This window comes from Ursus maritimus, unplaced genomic scaffold, assembly GCF_017311325.1.
Source record: "Ursus maritimus isolate PB19 unplaced genomic scaffold, ASM1731132v1 scaffold_22, whole genome shotgun sequence".
Lineage (NCBI taxonomy): Eukaryota > Metazoa > Chordata > Mammalia > Carnivora > Ursidae > Ursus > Ursus maritimus.
The window spans coordinates 10,405,612-10,417,387 of NW_024424675.1; the positions used below are offsets into that span (position 1 = coordinate 10,405,612).

General features: G+C 35.7%; 1 protein-coding gene across 3 annotated transcripts in view; it reads left to right on the top strand.

The window, feature by feature from the left end:
• Window positions 1-11,776, top strand: part of TASP1 (taspase 1) — a 258,243-nt gene that overhangs the window by 17,316 nt on the left and 229,151 nt on the right. Inside the window, exon 3 of one of the 3 annotated variants that reach the window (XM_040637977.1) lies at window positions 1,975-2,245. The exons of the other annotated variants lie outside the window; for them this stretch is intronic. The gene's annotated coding sequence lies outside the window, so the exon portion shown is untranslated. The remainder of the gene's footprint in view (window positions 1-1,974; window positions 2,246-11,776) is intronic. 3 annotated transcript variants of the gene reach the window in all.

The window sequence follows — 11,776 nt, forward strand, 5'->3', positions numbered from 1 at the left end:
TCTTCCTGTCTGGGGCTTTTCATCTGGAAGACAGTTATTTTCATGGCTGCTTTTGGAATAGTTTAGGTTCAGGTAGTCACAGTGGATTATAAACTCTAGACCGTAATTTTGCACATTTCACATGGTATAGCTTCTGATATGAATTTCTTTTTTGAGGAAATTAGCTGTAGATCTGGATGAGTCATGATGCAACTGTTAACATAGAAAATGTGTCACAGATTCTGATGGAAAACAAGCTACTTGTAAAATACTTCTGAAGCTCCCTTTGTACATCGATGTTTTCCTGAAAAACATTAAGACCTGGTTTAAAAATGTCTAATGAGGAATCATAGGTGAAATGTGAATGACACGCTTTTGAGAGGTTATTTGTAGTCTTGCATGAGAAAACTAGTGAATCTGGCTGAATTTTTGAATATCTTGGTGTAGGCTTTGAGAGATTTTGGTCAATTCATTTTGAAAACTAGTTCTTTTGGTAGGTAGAATACTGTGCATTAAAAATAGTGGTAGATACACCTTTGAAATTTCGTATAGGGAAAGGCAGCTTGCACAGGCTCCTTTGTTAAAAATGTTTTGTTGAGTTTATATTATTCTAAGTGCACCCTGCAGTTCTTATGTCGACTTGATTTGATTCATCCTATAAGGCTCCCTATGGTCAGGGGAGGTCATGATTGAAATTAGTTTATTGTCCAAATGCTTTAACATTTAAAGAACAGATTATATCGGGCACACATTTTTATATCTGGCTGCCAAAAGCAGTCTGTTGTCTTTGGGTCTCTATATAATCCAATATAATGCTTGCTTATAAACTGTAGGAAAGTTCTTCAGGAAGTAACTTCTTATAAATGGCCGGTAGTTTGGGGTGTGAGAGAAAAAAAAAGTATTTGCATTATTACATATTTATATTATTATATATAATATTGTTACACGTTTATCAGTCTCTACATCCTCTTACACCCAGAGCCAGCTCTGCATGCATTTCTTTAAAGCAGGGAGCTCCAGAATGTCATCACTGTTGACTAGTCTATTGTTGGTGCTCCCATCCAGGCCTTTGTGCAACTGCAGGATTAGGCCACATCCCCTTCTCTTGGGCTGAATTATGTGCCACAGGGAGGGAGAGAGAGAGCACCCAAGGCCTACCAGTCCTTGAAATGCTTAGTGGTCATGGAGATGGTATGGATTGCTCCTGGCATATGGGTGTATCTAGGATGGAAGGGAACTTTAGGAAGGACTGATAAACCCCACCTCTCTCAACAGACCTGTTTTCAAGTTTGCTTGTGGAGTTTCTTTGTGAGTAGACACTTAACCACATCCTACCCCCTACCCTACTTCAGTGTTTGTTTTGTTGTTGTTGCGAAAGAGGGGCGTGTTTTATAGGCATTTCTGTTTATTTGGGAGGTTAGAAAAGTATGTAAATAAATGAGCATCTCCATTTTTCTGAACATTTTCTGTTTTTCCCAAATCATCTTTTCATAAGCAGAGTGTAGCTGAGTATTTCAGTGGTTCCTTGCTTCCTCCTCTGTTCCCTTCCACAAGGGGCTGAAACACATTGGAAAGAGATCTTGATGCATTTAGCTCACATATATACAAGTGCCCATTAACCATAATATGACTGATGAGTCTAATTTTAGACCTAACACTCTTGAAAGCCTCATTTTTCTCTTCAATTGATATATCTTTTATTCTCTGTAATGGGGGAAGGCCTGTTTTTATGTATTTGAAGCAAGGAGTTTACCTTTTATCCTTTATAGTACTTAACCTGTTTTCATTGCATGAAATTTGAGTTTTGTTTTAAATGCTCTTTTTCTTTTTTTTTTTCTTTCAACTTGGTATCATTGATTATTTCAGTCAAAGACCCCATTTTGCCTGTCTGTTTAGCATTATTTCCAGTGGTGCTTCAGTATTTCTGTGTATTCCAGCTGTTTATAGAGTCTTTATGTTTCTCTGCATTTTTTTTTTTTTGTTTTATTTTTTGAGGTGTACATACACAGTTACACTTCATGGAGTTGCATCCAGCCAAGTATCCATGTTCTTCTTGTGAAGAGGCAGAGAAAATCACCTCTCCCAAGAATTTCCACCTTCTGACCAAGGGAAATGTGTCCTGAAGAGATGTACGCAGATGGGAGGCAACTTGTTTGCTTGTTCTGCTGCTAGAGCATTGATTTAATTAGAAGACAGGCTGTGGGTGGCCATGTGCAGACAAAGAAGCACCAGACATGTCGAGCCCAGTTAGCCTGGGACAGTAAAAGTAAGTTACACTCTTTTTAAAACACTTTTGAGTACTGATGCTGGTTCATGCCTTTAGTACTAAGGGGCAACTTGTAACTTACTGTATGTGTTTACACAGTAGGTACATCTGTTCTTTTTCTAGGACCCTAGAAAATAAATGTGCTTTCTAGCACAAAGTACCTGCTTCATGGAAAAGCAATGATTTTTTTTTTCCTTTAAATTTTTTTAGAATAAAAAGAAAACTGAATCAATTATTACATTCTGATTTAATTTTACACTGCATCACAACTGTGTATTAGTTTTTGATCAAATCAAAACACTGAAGTACAGAGCTTATTATGTTTTACTTTGTACTGATGGGAACATGAAACATTTTTCACTTTTTTCTAGCCATTTCTTGATGGGTTGTGTGGACCTTATCAGATGTATTCATCTTGGCTGAATCTAGTAGAAGGTATGGTCTAAGACCAGACTTAGCAGTTCCTGAGGAGCATGTAGTTTTATATGTGAACCCTCATTTTGCTCTTGGAATTGTTACTCTCCAAGAGTATACTACATTTTGGAATTCAGTGTTGAGCTATTTAAAGCTACATTTGGGAGTATGGTGGAATCGGTGGTAATCTGTGTTTTGGCTGTGTGGAAGCAACTTAGACTTAAGAATTGAGTCCTGTATTAGTAGGGAGATTAGATTCATTGGCCCTTAGGTTTGTAGCGTTGTGATTACTGAATCATTTTGTGTGTGTGCATTTGCGGCATCAACTTAATAATCAAACATCTGTTTTTTTGTTTGTTTTTATTGTCCCCCCTCCCTTTTTTTGTAATTTCTGGGCTAAGAAGCTTTTTCTGTGTTGCGCAAAATCACAGGTTGATATGAAGGTCAATCTGAAAGACTGCCCTCTGATTTTTAAGTTTTTGCCCATTTTTCCAGACCCAGGCCTTTATTTAGAATCTGGAAAGGAATGAGGAAGAGACTTAAGTTACATGATTCTTAGGAATCCCATCAAGGTCACATCCTAATTCCTGCTCCAAAGCAGGACAAAATATTGCTTCAGTTTTCTTTCATTCATATTCTCTCTGTCTGTCCATCTCTGTCTGTCTCCCTCTAGTCCTTACGCGTGTAGTAGGCTTTACCTAGATGTTAGAATAATGTAGAATTGCATCTCACTGTAGCAGAGCAAACAACTTAAAATTGAAATCTAGGCATCCCAGTTGATGAAAGTTCTTTGGTCATTCCCACTGCCAGGAAGTTTTTACTGGTTGTCATTCTCACTTACGGACTAGCCTCCTGCGTGGTACACCCATTTCCTGGCAGTTCATGACATGCTTATGCTAGAACATAGGACATTAGTACTGTTAACACTTGTTACACTTCTTAGAAAATCCAGGGTGAGGAACTTATTTATGTTTTCTTTTCTTGGAGTATGTGCAGATGTTAACATTTTCTGGTGTGTTGAAGTCTTTTTAATAAAAAGAAGCATTATAAGTTATTACTTATAAGTCAGTAATACCCCTTCTCCCCTCCAATTCAGACCATTTCCTCATCTCACATTTGATAGAAGGATGGTTTAAGTTATTGTGATCCCATGGTCTGTAAGGTTCTTTCTGAGTGATATTTCCATATTATTGTCAACGTGGTTAAAAGGTGTAATTATTTAGGTTGAAGGGCAGTGTAAGTGGATGCCAAATTTAGCTCTACTAGAGAAACAGCTACATTTGTCTTTTCTATTGTAGCTCATGTGGAAAGGACAATTTCAGGTACTGTGTGTGCTAACCTCTTCCTAGACATCGTAAAGAATCCAACTAAAACAAAGTTTAAAACTATTTCAGATGTGCAAGTCTATTGGAGCCAGTATTTTATTTTAGAGATTTGTGTTATGTTTGACAAGTAACTCTTTGTACTGCAATTCTGTGGCTTTCAATTAAAAAAAACTATGAAAATAAACTGCTGTGGTGTCCTTTTTCTGCTTAATTATGTTATATGTTTATTTGCAAATTAGGCGGGTTAGTAATAGAAAGGAGGTGAGTACATAGTTGCAGTGTTTTTTTATTAAAAATATTTTTTGTAATAAATTGGAGAAAAATATGCTTCCATTTTTTGACAGAATATTGTATGCCAGATCAACAAATGCTGTAATGAGCAAGTATCAACATTTGTTGCATTTATTCTGACATTTCTAGAAGAGTTTGGATGTTTCATGAAGATCATAAAAGTCTTAGTTCCTAATACATGTGCTGTTGTATGTGAGGTTTTTTTTTTTCCCGCCAACATAAAATATGTTGTCTTTTGTGTTATTCCATAGTTAAAAAAATGAACCGTCCCAGATACTAACACTGGATATTCAGCGTAACATATTTGACTCAAATGTTCGCAGGGTGTGATGCAAACAAACGTTCTCTCAGCTTACATCCAGGATAGCTAAAATATTACTTTAACACATGTTAATAGTAGAGCACTGTAACTATTTGGCTAGATATAATTCCGGGCTGTCTAAGTTGAGTAATTTCCTCAGGCATTCCAACTTTGATCAACCACAGCAAGAACTTTTAGCATGTCTGTAAAGCAGCCAGTGCATCTGTAAATATGTCCTGAGGTAGAGAGAAAAGAGAATGCCAGAAAAAGAAAGAATACTTCCTGTCGTTAAGGAGCAGCTACAGAATGAAAATGGAAAATTTTTTGTTTCCCTAGGAACTCTTTTTAGATCATTGAGCCTCTGATGTCTAAGTATGCCCTGTGGTTCTGTATTAATGAATGAAAGATACTTCATTTGGGCCTTGTAAAAATGTTTTCTGGCTAACTGCTGCTGAAACTTATTGGTTAGAGTCATTAATTCTTAAACTTTCTGGTCTTTATTAATGTCATGTTAATCGGCTAGAAAACCTACCATAAACAATAGTGTTTATCAGTCAAGTGTGTCTTGATTGTTTTTAATTGGCTGGTATTTGGGTGAAAGTATTCTTACATACCCTGTTTTAGAGAATAATTCTAAGAAAAGGCAGCATCACTACAGAAATAATCTCATGCACCTTTGTTTTCAACACATGAGTGAAGATAGGTTTTCTGGGTTTTATTTTCAGTGACCTGAAAATGAATTTGCAATTACCTTCTGGTTTCCATACACAAGCATTAACTAAGAATATTTATAATGGTAAATTGCCCTGTGCTATGTTGGGAGCTGCATGTTTCTCATATTTTTTGGACACAACATTCTTTTATCACATGGCTATCACTTGCCTGGAGGTCTTTTAAGGAATTAACAACTACTTGCCTACTGGATATTAAATCGAATGTTCTGTCTAGCTTCTTTCTGTCCTTGTTTCTGTAGCCCCGTGATAACGAATACCATGTCCTCTAATTAGCTCCAGTTGTGAAAATTCTGCCTTTTAGGTCAGTATTGTATCAAACATTAGGATGAATCCATAATCTTGTAATTTCCATGTGGCAGATCTCTGTGATTGTCCACGTTTTTCAGTTACTCAAAACAAGGTACACAGTTAAATAAAATTAATTAGTAATAAAAAAAAAAGTTTTAGCATAGTTTTACCTTCTTTTCACAGAGTGGTTTTTTTTTTCATAACTGGACAAAAGGCAGTATAATTGGTAGATTTACAGCTTTTAAGCCCATCCCCTATATCCTGAAAGAGGTGCAGAGAAATGGTGATTGGGCAAGTTGCGGAGGGTGGGTAGGGGAAGGGCAAGGCTTGGGTAAGCTAATTTTGATTTCATAGGCAAGGTACTTGAGTGGATTTCTGGGTTGGTTACCTTGTTACAGTTTCTTTGTTTACCCAAGAATTTTTCTATAAATATTGCCCATCTGAATGCTATAATTTCTTCCAATTTAATACCTGTTTGATTTTATGTGCCTATTGCTTTGATCTTGAAATCACTACAGTTCACACTGAGATGAGAGCCAACTTTTATAAAACTATGTGGGGTCTGCTATCTAATTTATAGATAGAGTCTTACTATCCTTTAATTATTTTACCTGATTCTCTTTGTCATTTTTTACATGTTACCTGAATATTGATACCACCGCCCCCCCCCATGTAACTGTGTAAATTTTATGTGTGTGTGTCTGTGTTTTCTTTTTTGAGTTTTTCTGCTCCAAACTACTAGCCCCAAAGAGAGTATCATGTTTTATCATTTTGATAATGGCAGTTCACCATTAGATAAAGTTGTAGATGAAATTGACTAATAGTGATCAAGATAGTCTTGAGAAAAATACCATGATTCATCATTCTTTTTGTGGATTCTGGGGAGAAAGCTTATCTGACTCATTTGTAGAAGCAAAAAAGTATTATAAATTCCAGTTGTCACAATCAGAAGATATGTGGCATTTCTGGCCACTACTCTGGCTCTTCTTAGTAAAGTGTGTTGACACATGGTAGTTAGACTGCAGGGCAGGTTAGATGGCTTACTTCTGTATTTATTCTTCTTGTTTAAGTAGCAAGAAGGAAGAATATTCAGTATTTTAAGTATTCAACTAAGCATGAGAATGAAATCATGATTTGTTGTTTGGACTGGCATTTGTGTCAAAGAGCTCCTTTGCCTGAAATCTGTATTGTATATTCAGTTTACACTGAAGACTTAGCAAAGCTCAGATTTTGCATCAGAAGCTTGATACCTTATTAACTCTTGGGCCAGTGGTTGCAGAAGAGACAGTCCACAGATATGTGTTGATTGGCCCGTAGACTAGTTCTTAAAAATTGGAATTTGTTGCCAACATTTAAAAATTAGGAGACTAAAAAATCTGGATTTTGAACTTCTTCTGAAAAAAAATGAGACCTGGCCACATGGGGCATGCATTCTCTCAGGGCTGCAGTCTGCTAGGGCTGAGTGACAGCTGCCACTTTTGACTATAGGAGACTTTGTAATTAAGACTATATTTCAGTTCAAGGTAAAGCTGAAAATAAGGCTTGGACAGATATATCAACTTTTGTCGTGATGAAAGGGCTGAGAAAGTGAATTGATAGTTTAACAGGAATTTCTACCAAAAGTAAGAGTAAAACTGGAATGAGCTTTGATTTAATTTTTTGCAATTATAATTGGACTGAAATATTAACTTATTATTTTGAAAATGAACTTCAAATCAAACTGAAGACTTTTCAAAAAATTTCCCATTGAAGCAGTTTGAACGAGATCCAAAGTATCTCACTCCAAAGAGTTTAGAGCTGGAGCTAAAGCAGATCAAAATTCTGTATGACCCAACTGAGCTTGAACTAAATTGTTCCTTTATTTACTTCTTGTCTCAGGAGTAAAATATTTTTTCAGTGTTTGTGGCGAAGAATGTACCAGAAATGACCATAAGTACAAGAATATTGCACTGATTTCCAAACTTTGTCTTGCTAAGCTAATTTAGCTTCCAACATCATTTATCTTATCTTGATCCCACTACTTTGTAATGGAAAACATACTTAGAAAAGTTGTTGATTTGCACATAATATTTGTGGCTGCATCTGTGATGATTACCCAGAAAGCTTTGTATGTCCTTTTCAGTAATTCTCTCATTTTATTAATCTTTTTCCAATTCATCTAATTTTTCTTCGGTAAAAGTTAAATCTTGGCACCCAAAGTGGTTAGCTTTTGTAGCCTCTCATAGTTCATTTGTGCTTTCTTGCTTTCTACCTCTTCCATGCTGTGGCTGATAGATGCCTTTATTTTTTTAATTTTTAAAAAAGATTTTATTTATTTATTTGAAAGAGAGAGGGAGTGTGTGTGAGAGAGAGAGCATGGGCAGGGGAGGGGCAGAGGGAGAGGGAGAAGCAGATTCCCCGCTGAGCAAGGAGCCTGATGTGGGGCTTGATTCCAGGACCCTGAGATCCTGACCGGAGCCGAAGGCAGACACTTAACCACCTAAGCCACCCAGGTGCCCCTATTGCTGATAGATGCCTTTAAAAGCCTCCTCTAGGTGGGGTTCACAGAGAAAGTGAAGTTAAGTAGCTTATGGAGTTCATTTAGGTTGGAGTTTCTCAAGGTGAGGGTCGTGGTCCACCTGGATTAGAATTACTTAAGGTAGCTTATGTTAAAAAAAAAAAAAAAAGTTTTTCTGTCTTTACCTCAGATGACCTAAATCAGAATTTTTGGGAATGGGAATCTGAAAATTCTAATTTTCTGATTCTTTTTTAAAAAACTTTTTATTTTGAAATAATTGTAGATTCACATGCTGTTGTAAGAAATAATGCAGAGAGATTTCTTGGATCCTTTACCCCACAATGGTAACAGTTTAAAAAAATTGCAGTTAATCTTTTGTTTTCAGAAGTATATGTTATAGTTTCAAAACTTTTTAATGAAGCGTAGTATACATGTAGAAAAATATACACATTTATTGTAAGGGATAGCTCCTTGAATTTCTCAGAGTGAATATAGCCTCAGAACCAGCACCCAGATAAGGAAACACAACATTTGTAGCCCTCCAGAAGGCTACTTATGCCCCTTTACTATCACTCTGGGGTAAAGCCTGGTGTGAAATGGAATCATGCTGTATGTTAGTCTTTTGTGTCTGCTTTTTTTGGTTGTTAATTGAGGTGGAATTCATAGACTACAAATTACTCATTTTAAAGTAATTCAGTAGCATTCAAACATTCATAATTTTGTACCACTTCCACCTTCTGTCTTGTTCCAGAAACATTTTAATCTCCCCAAAGGGAACCCTGTACCTATTAAGCAGTTGCTTTCCATTCCCTCCTCTCCTAGCCCCATGGCAACCAGCAATTTGCTTTCTGTCTCTATGGATTAACCTGTACTGGGTATTTCATATAAATGGAGTCATACAACATGTGATCTTTTGTGTCTGACTTCTTTCACATAGCATAATGTTTTTAAGGTTCATTCATATTATAGCATGGATCAGAATGTCATTCCTTTTTATAGAGTATTATTCAACATTGTTCATGATTATCCCACAATTTGTTTATCCCTTCCTCTGTTGACAGACATCTGAGTTGTTTCTACTTTTTCACAATTGTGAAAAGTGTTGCTGTGAACATTCCTGTACATGTATTTGTTTGAGTACCAAATGGGTAGGTCATGCTAACTGTGTTTTAACTTTTTGTGGGATCATCAAACTATTTCCACAGCAGCTGACCCATTTTATATTACCAGTAGCAGTGTGTAGTTTCTCTACATTCTTGCCAGCACTTGCTCTTTTTCGTCTTTGTGTTTATAGCCATCCTCATAGGTGTGAGGTGGTACGTCACTGTGGTTATGATTTTTATTTTCTAATGATTAATGATGTTGAACATCCTTTCATGTACCTGTTGACCATTTTCTGTCTTCTTCAGAGAAATGTCTGTTGATATCTATTCATTCAAGTCCTTTGGCCATTTTTGAATTGGGTTGTTTTTTGATTATTAGGAGTTCTTAATATGTTCTAGATACTATAGTACTATTGCAAGTCTGAAATTATGTCAAAATAAAGACTTGAAAGGAAAAATCAATTGTAACTGCCCCTGTAGTTTTTTTGTCTCCTCATTATAGCCCTCTGGCCATGCCCAGTACCTTCTGTCTCCTGGCCTGTTTCATTTTTCTCCATCATGTTTACTGCTGTGTAATATACCATCTAATTTATTTAATTTCTTATTGTCTGTTTCCCTTAGCTAGAATGGAGGCTCCATGTAGGAAGGATATTTTTCTGTTTTGCTGTATCCCCACGGTTTACATCATGAATTTACAAACTATGGCCTAAAAGCCAAATCTGGACTGCTGCCTGTTTTTGAATGGTCTGCAAGCTAAAAATGGTTTTTACTTTTTTAAATGATTGGAAAAAAAGTCAAAAGAGGAATAATGTTTCATGACACCAGAAAATTATATGAAATTTAAATTTCTGTGTTTATAAATGAAGTTTTATTGGAACAAAGCCATGCTTACTCCTTTTCATATTTTCTCTGGCTGCCTTCATGCTATAAAGGCAGAGTTGAGTAGTTGTGGAATTGCCTGTGTGGCCCACAAAGCCTGAACTATATAGTATATCTGGTGCTTTACAGAAAAGGTTTGCCTGGCACATAGGTGTCCAATAAATATTTGTTGAATGAATGAAACTTAACCTACACTACCACAGAGGAATCTAAATTGGAAATCTTTCAGTAATCCAGTTCTCGAAAGTTTGACCTTAATTAGCTGCTAAACAAAGAAAAAGTCCCCAAATGATTTTTTGGTAACACATTTTCACTGATCTCTATTCATCCTGTAAGTAATGAGAATTGATGATAAAATACCAGGGAATTTGTAATTCTTAGGATAGTATCAGGATTGGTGTACTGCACAGGTTTTATCAGTGTTAGTTTGAAAAAGACTGTAACAACATGGGGTATACATCCTGTTTTTATTACTCTGTTTAAGAAAAATTCAACAAATAGTTTGTTTTAGAAGCTGTTTGTTTTTTCCCTCTTTCTCATCAGCTTAAGGTTAATAAAGCTATGTGCTTCTTAATGAAGGCAATAATTAAAATAATTCTGATATCTTAGCATACTTACTTTGAATAAGAAACCATATTGTCACATAATTTCATTCTACTATATTTTATTCATCTAATTATGTGTTTATTTGCACTAGAGTAGCAGGGTATGAGTACTAACATATTAGTAATTTCCTGTAAATGTCTAACTTCTTAAAGGAAGATTAGAAATTGGACAAACATAAATAATTTTATATAAAAATGATTTTATAATGTGCCAGTTTAGTTTTTGTACATTTGAAAACTAAATTGTTTGCATCTGTAAGAGCTGTTAATAGAGGTCTCATAGTAGATCCCCAGAGGTACAGTATACCCTATAGGCTTGCAAACAGTTCTTATTTTATTTTATGCTTTCAGCAAAGGACATTAAATGGGTAATACAGGTTATGGTTTATGGTGAAAGAGTAATGTTTTGCAGATCTTTGCCTTGGCTTGGTGTTTCCAAATTTTGTTAATAGGAAAGGGTTTACATATCCTGATGGGGACGTAGCTCCTGACTTTCATTCTTGGCCTTCCCACCCTCTCTTTGCTGGGTCAAGCAGTCAGAGGGATCTTACTTTGTAAAAATTTTGTCTCCTGTGAAAGTTATGGGTAAGCTTAAAAAATATTTTGCTTTTAAAATTTCATCTTTTAGAAGGTGAAAATGCTATTGCTTGAGTTTTTTTCATTTCTCTTGTTTTAATTGTGAAAAGATTGGATTCTTAATACTCTGTACATTATTCTGGCATTTCTCTATAAGAGTAACTTGTAAGAATCAATAAGCATCAGCGTAAGGGGTTACAGTTCACAATGATCAATTATTCAATTTATATCTAGTAATTAACTCCTGTTCATTCATTCTACATATATTTATTGAGTACCTACTAAGTGTCAAACATTATGTTAGATACCAGGATACAACACCCAAAAACACAAATTACTGTACTTATGGGGCTTAGCATTCTATAGAGAGAATTAGACAAACAAAAAGTACATATAATGTCAGGTAGTGAAAGGTGCCATAAAGAAGCATAAAATAGTAAGAGGAAAAAAAAATTGTTGGGAGAGTTGGTGAAATGCTAATAACTCAGTGAGGGGTGGGCCTCTTTTTTTTTTTTTTT